This window comes from Vipera ursinii (assembly GCF_947247035.1).
Source record: "Vipera ursinii genome assembly, chromosome: 7".
NCBI classification, from domain to species: Eukaryota; Metazoa; Chordata; class Lepidosauria; order Squamata; family Viperidae; genus Vipera; species Vipera ursinii.
In genome coordinates, this window is record NC_139521.1 from 15963054 (window position 1) to 15970027 (window position 6974).

Here is a 6974-nt window from a genome sequence, read left to right on the forward strand (position 1 = left end):
ATAGCACAGCATATGGAGTATCATTGATAGAGGAACTCCACAGCCTATTGACCAAATAATTAGCAGTGAACAAGGCTTCACCCCAATACAATCTGCTCAGACCAGAATCCTCCAGCAGTGACTCTTTCATGGTCTGCAAGACTCCATTCCATCCTTCAGCCACGTCATTCTCAGCTGCTGTGTATGGATTTGTGCATCTATTTCTTATTCCAAGCTGCCCCAACCACTCTTGAAAATTTGTTGACATGAATTCTGAACCCCTGTCAATTTGCAGCTGGCATACCTGTTGCCTATATCTTCTTTCTGCGAAGCTCACCCAGTGCTTGAACTTCTGCTGTACCTCTCTTTTGCTCTTCATCAAATAACAGAAACCAAATCTGCTGAAATCATCTACAATGACCAGCACATACTTGGCTGCTCCCAAGCTGGCTTGCACTGGGCCAACCAAATCTGCATGTACCAGCTCTAGAATCCTTGTTGTCTGCCTTGTGCTCTTCTTGCTCACTGGGAACACCTTGGATTTCAATGATTTACATACTGCACAGTCTAAGTATGCCTTACACCCTTTCAAGGTTAATCCCTCTGCAACACTCTTCAGAGTGTTGCATCCTATGCAACACTCTGAAGCTGGCATGGCCAAGCTTTCTCTGCAAGAGATAAATGCATGAATCATGTTGTGCCACATTACCAAATGTTTGGGCACACTTAACCTTTTGTGTCTGCAACACATAAAGATTATCCTGTTTTATGCCCTGTGCACATACATTCCCATTTCTTTTTATGAATCATTTTCCATTTACAAATGTGGTCTCAAACCCTTGTTTGTTAAGACTGCAGACACTCAGTAAATTATGCTCCATTTCAGGTACACATAATAAATTATTAAACCTTTCCTCCAGACATGGAATCAGCACACTGCCTTTCCCCATGACTTTTGTTCCTGGCCATTTGCTAAGGCCACTGCATCTCCTCCAGTTGAATCCAATCTGGAAAGCAACTTAGAATTATTAACAATTCTTTGACTATCCCCACTATCTATTAACCATTTGTCTCTGCTATTACAATAGATAACATTTGAAATAGCAGCTTGTCCATTTGCTATTTCTCTTCCTTGTAAACAGTTTTTCTTTAAATGAGTTTCAGCCCCACAGATGAAGCATGTATTTTTCTCCTGTTCTTTTTTTTTTTTTGGGGGGGGGGGTAAGTCTCTGCTGAGATGTAATCTGATCTTTGCAAACAGGCAGTCTGCTGCTTTGCTCTCTGTGCTCCTTGGCCCCCTACCTCAGGAATTTCTCCTCATGGGGTTTCTGTTCTTCTGAAATAAAACAGGCTTTAAACCCTTCTATACTTAATTTCTGTTCATGTCTATATTCAAAAACAACTGAAATGATGGCCCATGTTTCATCAAGACTATTTAGTACCAACAGCACTTCTGAGATCAGGAATCTGCATTCCTCACTGTTCTAATTCAACAAACAGCTTCTGCATGTGGAACAAATGCTCTTCTATGCTCTCATATGGCAACAGCCAGGCTCTGTACAATTGCCTTGATAATTGCACTATATTGCATGCTGAAGCGCTCACATGCACACTTTTCAACTTCAGCCAAATCTCTTTTGCAGTTTTTAAGTCGGCTACATTTAATAATTGTTTATCTTCCACATTCAAGATGATGTAAGCCAGTGCCTTATCATGCTTCCGTTGTTCTGCAGCTGCTAATTGCCCCTGGGGTGGAATAATCACAATATCCCAGAGCTCCTTAGCCTTCAGGAAGCATTTCATTTTTGCAGCCCAAATAAGACAATTCTTTTGTCCCAATCGAGGCAGAGAGCTCTCCTTTATATCAACCATCCTTCATCTGATCAGCCTTTTTCTTTCTTAATTCAGGCAGTCATTCAGCTTAATTACACTCCGTGTTGAGCCTCAATTTTTTTCCCCAGTCTGAACTGTGTGCAAGGGCTGGCTGGGATCTGGACCCATAACCTATTAGAGTTTTACAGCTTTCCAGTGCAAAAATAAGCCCAAAAAATAAACACACATTCAAAATGAGCAGGAGGCATAGTTTAGAAAATTTTTATCCATAATATACAGTATATATAAACATGATACATACAGTTTCATTCAGTTCTTGGCAACATGGTAGAGAACAACAACAACTCTTAACTTGGAGATCAGGACACAGGGAAGAGTACATAGAGAAGACTAAGACATGCCCAAACCTAGGCTGGATCACATGCCTCGCACAGCCAATACTGTGTGTTAATCAAAAACAGTTCTCATTGGCTGGTTTGTTGCTATGGCTATTCCAGTTCATAAATTCTTACACATATTCTTAATTATTTGTATGAATAATTTTATAGGTCTTCTGGGTGGAGGGTAAAGCTGGACAACCAACTGACAAGGAATAATAAAGTAGCCTGCCTTAATGTCAGAAGACTGAAACATTGGATTTTGAGAAGACCATACTGAAGCATATTTTCTATTTATTAAAGGAGAATTATCTAACTTTTCCACTTTTATTTTTTTGCACCAGACATGCAGAATGCTGCCGGCTGCCTGTTTATGGCTTCTCCGATAAATAAGACTGATAAAAATGTGTATCTTTCTCTCAAGGGAAGAAAGGGAAACACCTACTCAAGTAGAGGTTGAATTTGAAAACATGTTATAGTATCTTATCTCTTTGCCTCCTCTGTGCTAGTCCACTTTTTTATCAGACTTGCTGGAAAGAGGAGCTGCAGTATTTGATTAGAATCAATGTTAAAGTTGATTCAGACAGTTCTTGTCTATTTTTCCAAACAGTACAGTGTTTTAACCAAAAATAAATACCTATTTGGCCTTATGCATAGTAAACAACAGTTGCTCTTGGAGTTATATACATCAGTGTTCAAGCTCCTCTAAATATGAAGCTAACACACTTACTGTATATATGACAAAATATACAGAATTAATAATGCAGTGAAAGCAATTTTTCCATCCCCAAAATGTAGTAACTGTCTTAGATCTTTGTAGATATTCCAGCAGGGATTGCTATCTTAAGGATCTTCTTTTTTTCATGGTAAAATGTAGTTTTTTTTTATGTATTATGACATTTTATAATGGTCAACTTTATAATTCATGGAGGTCAGATAAAGTAGATAAATGTATACAAGGACACTTCATATCTAATAGAAGAGAATACCCACTGAACTGTGGAATACCAAGGATTCCATAATATTTGTTTTATTATTATCTTGCCAATGTCTGGCCTTCAGTTTTCTGAAGCTGTATTTCCTTATGAAGGAAGTATCATTTTCCACATATCGGAATGAGAAGTACTTTGAATCCAAAGCTGTTAACATCTCTTTAATCCCAATGCATATTTCCTTTGGATCCTGTGGCTGTCAAATAGATGGAGGGATTTATTTATTTATTTATGGAAGTGGTATCAACATGGCAGCCTGCACGTACCTCTTTCAAAGCTACTTTTCAGCATCAAATCTAAAGTGCTGCTTTTCTGGTCTTCTTTCACCATCTCCCTTACTCTACCATCTCCCATATTTTATCATCATTATTATTATTATTATTATTATTATTATTATTATTATTATTATTATTATTATTATTATTATTTCAAAAGCCCCAATGTTATAATGTCTTCCTTGGAAATTGAATTGAGGTCTGGGAAGCTGCATAGCACTAGAACAGGGGTAGGCAACCTGGGCTCTTTTATGACTCATGGACTTCAACTCCCAGAATTCCTGAGCCAATTCTGGGAGTTGAAGTCCATGAGTCATAAAAGAGCCGAGGTTGCCTACCCCTGCACTAGAAAGAGAAGGAGAGTCATTCAGGAAAAGGGAGCCCCCTTACGCTCCTTAGTCATCTTTATAAGTGAAGTAAGTGCAATAACAGTGCATCCATTCACCAATAATTTCACCATTTTTTTTATTCTTTACTGGAAAAAAAACCTTTTGGGAAGTAAGGTGAAAAGGTAAAGGTAAAAGTTACACCGCACATGCGTCCTAGTCGTTTCCGACTCTGGGGGCCATTTCAAAGCCGAAGAGCCAGCGCTTGTCTGAGGACATCTCCGTGGTCATGTGGCCGGCATGACTAGATGCCAAAGGCGCACGGAACGCTGTTACCTTCCCACTGTAGTGGTCCCTATTTTTCTACTTGCATTTTTACGTGGTTTCGAACTGCTAGGTTGGCAGAAGCTGGGACGAGTAACAGGTGCTTGCTCTGTTATGTGGCACTCAGGATTTGACCCGCCAAACTGCCGACCTTCTGATCAACAGGCTCAGCATCCTAACCCACTGAGCCACCGCATCCCTTTGGGAAGTAATTCCCATCAAATAGAATAAGAATGCACTCCCCCAAATCCCAAATATTAAAAAACAATATTTTGTTGTTCTTAGTTGCAAAGTCGTGTCCGACCCATCGTGACCCCATGGACAATGTTCCTCCAGGCCTTCCTGTCCTCTACCATCTTCTGGAGTCCATTTAAGCTCACGCCTACTGCTTCAGTGACTCCATCCAGCCACCTCATTCTCTGTCGTCCCCTTCTTCTATTGCCCTCAATCTTTCCCAGCATTAGGCTCTTCTCCAATGAGTCCTTCCTTCTCATTACGTGGCCAAAATATTTGAGTTTCAAAAACAATATTTAGCAGGGCACAAATTTATGTATCTTTTCCCACTGAACTTGTATTTATTATTTGCTGTTAAGCTTAGGCTGTCTTTTTCTGTTTGAGAAAGCAAAAGTAGGTTTTTGGTTTCATGGGATTGCTTATCTATTAGCAAATACTGATTTATCTTGGATGGTTTGGTATTACTGTTTCTTGTAAGTCACTTATTGCTACCAGGGAATTACATTTTGAAATGTAACTTTCAGTAGTTCAAGCTCTCTGCCTTGTAAAATGATATTTTCCATAATGGGTGGGGGAAGAGGAAGCATTTAAAGAGAAATAAATATTACTTTGAAGAGGTTCTTATATATTGCTAATACTTTTTAAATTTAATTTTAATTATAAACCATTATAAATTATAAACCATAAACCATGGTTTGTTATAAACAGTAGGGCATTATCAGCCCTCTCAAACTACTTAATTGAAAGAAACACAAATATTAGTTTTGCTTTTGCTTCTATTTTCAGCCCAATATAGAATAAGATTTTTTTTCATGCATAGATTTCAAGAGATCTTATTTTGTATATTTTCTTCTTCTTCTGCACAGTACAGACATTTGCACACAGATACTACAGATAACAGTAGTTACACTTTTGAACTCCCATGCTTGCTTAATAATATATTGATATCCATTTTTTGTTATTAAGGACGTCTACCGAGCAATCTATTTTCAGAAAGACTGTTCCCTTAGAATAAGTAAATAAATAAAATGGGAAACAATGTTATGTCATACTCCATTAATTGCCAGATGGAATTATATACAGTACTCATACACATGATACTCATGGATTAAAAAGGGAAAAAAAACCTCTGTGTGAGGAAGGGGAGACATGAGAGTGAAAATATAATTTATTATTTTTCTACCTTAAAAGCATTTGTGTCACCTGACCTAATGTTTTATAGCTATTGCCTTCTGCCCAGCACCTTATCTACATTCAAAGCCCAGTGCAGATGTTGCTTTTCTCTGGGTAGCTCTGTATTAATATGCAGGCTGTCCTACTATAGACCTAAATGCATATAGTTAACACTGTTAATAAATGTGTACCTAATAACAAAGTGCTTTTCCAAGAATAAGAAAGCAATACTCAGATTCATTTCACCAGCTTTTTGTGGAATCTGTAAAGAAAGATTTATAAAGATTTCAAACTAGCTGTATATCTAGGATTGGCATGCTGACAAACTGTTTTTGTTACAAATGTAGCATTATTCTGAACTGCCATTTTAAAATTACATTTAAATTACATTTTAAAATAGGTTATTATCTTTTCTTTTCTAAAAAACCTGACCTGTGTTTCGGTTCCACTCATGGCAGTCTGTTTTTTTTTTTTTTTTTTGAACTACATATGTTTAAAGTGCGAACTAAAAGCAAAAGGGAGCAGTAAAAGAGAGGGCATATAATAGCATCATACGTTTCTCACAATATGGAAAATGATACTAAAACTGCAGAATGAAAAATAACAGCTATCCTATCACAATACTCTATGGGTTTATTGTTATGATTATTTCAGGTCTTTATGGTCTTTCATTAAGAGTTTGAACCTTGCTGTAGATTATATGCAAAGGATTTGTTCTATATCATTGGAGGTGATTGCTTTTAAATTACAGTCCAAATAGGCAAACTAAATGCATTCATGCTTAATGTAGTCTTAATTCTACTAGTCAGCTCCAATCTGGATAATGTTTGCTGGTTGAGACACAAAGGGGTATTGAATAAAGGTGAAAAAAGAACTGACCTGAATAGGATAGATAAAAATGTACAATTTTAAATTTAGTTATTATATATCTGTATAATACATTCTTATTTTAATAGTTTAATAATTAAAATGCAATATATATAAATTTTGTTATAACCCCTTTTGTTCTCATTTTGTCTTTTCCAAAATACATATTCCATTTTCCATTTTTTTTCAGAGAATTGTTAACTGAAACAACCTAAAACATTCATGTTATTTTTTCCTCCAACCTTGAGGATTTCATGTACACTGTTATGACAGTGATATACAAATTTGTAATAATTTATTAAACTTTATAAAGTATGTTAATTTTAACAAGCTTAATATCATGTAAATAGAAACTTACTTTCTTGATTACAAGGAATTGATTCATTCATATATGATTTTTTTTAAAAGTGTGTGAGAGTGTGTGAGAGTGTGTGTGAGAGTGTGTGTGTGTGTGTGTGTGTGTGAGAGAGAGAGAGAGAGAGAGACAGAGAGAGAAGTTTTAAAGCTATATATAGTTTTTAATAGTAGTACAGTGGCCTAGTGGTGAAGACACTCACCTCCTACTTGGAAGGTTGAGAGTTCAAATCTAGGCAG

At 36.8% G+C, this 6974-nt stretch overlaps 1 long non-coding RNA gene across 3 annotated transcripts in view; it reads right to left on the minus strand.

Moving 5' to 3' along the window:
- Positions 1–2072, minus strand: part of LOC310643448 — a 10128-nt gene extending 8056 nt beyond the window's left edge. Inside the window, exons 1-2 of one of the 3 annotated variants that reach the window (XR_014493075.1) lie at positions 889–2072; positions 461–647 (exon numbers count right to left, since the gene is read on the minus strand). This is a non-coding gene — a long non-coding RNA (uncharacterized lncRNA). The remainder of the gene's footprint in view (positions 1–460; positions 648–888) is intronic. The other 2 variants (XR_014493076.1, XR_014493077.1) reach the window with 2 other exon arrangements.
- Positions 2073–6974: the final 4902 nt, after the last annotated feature.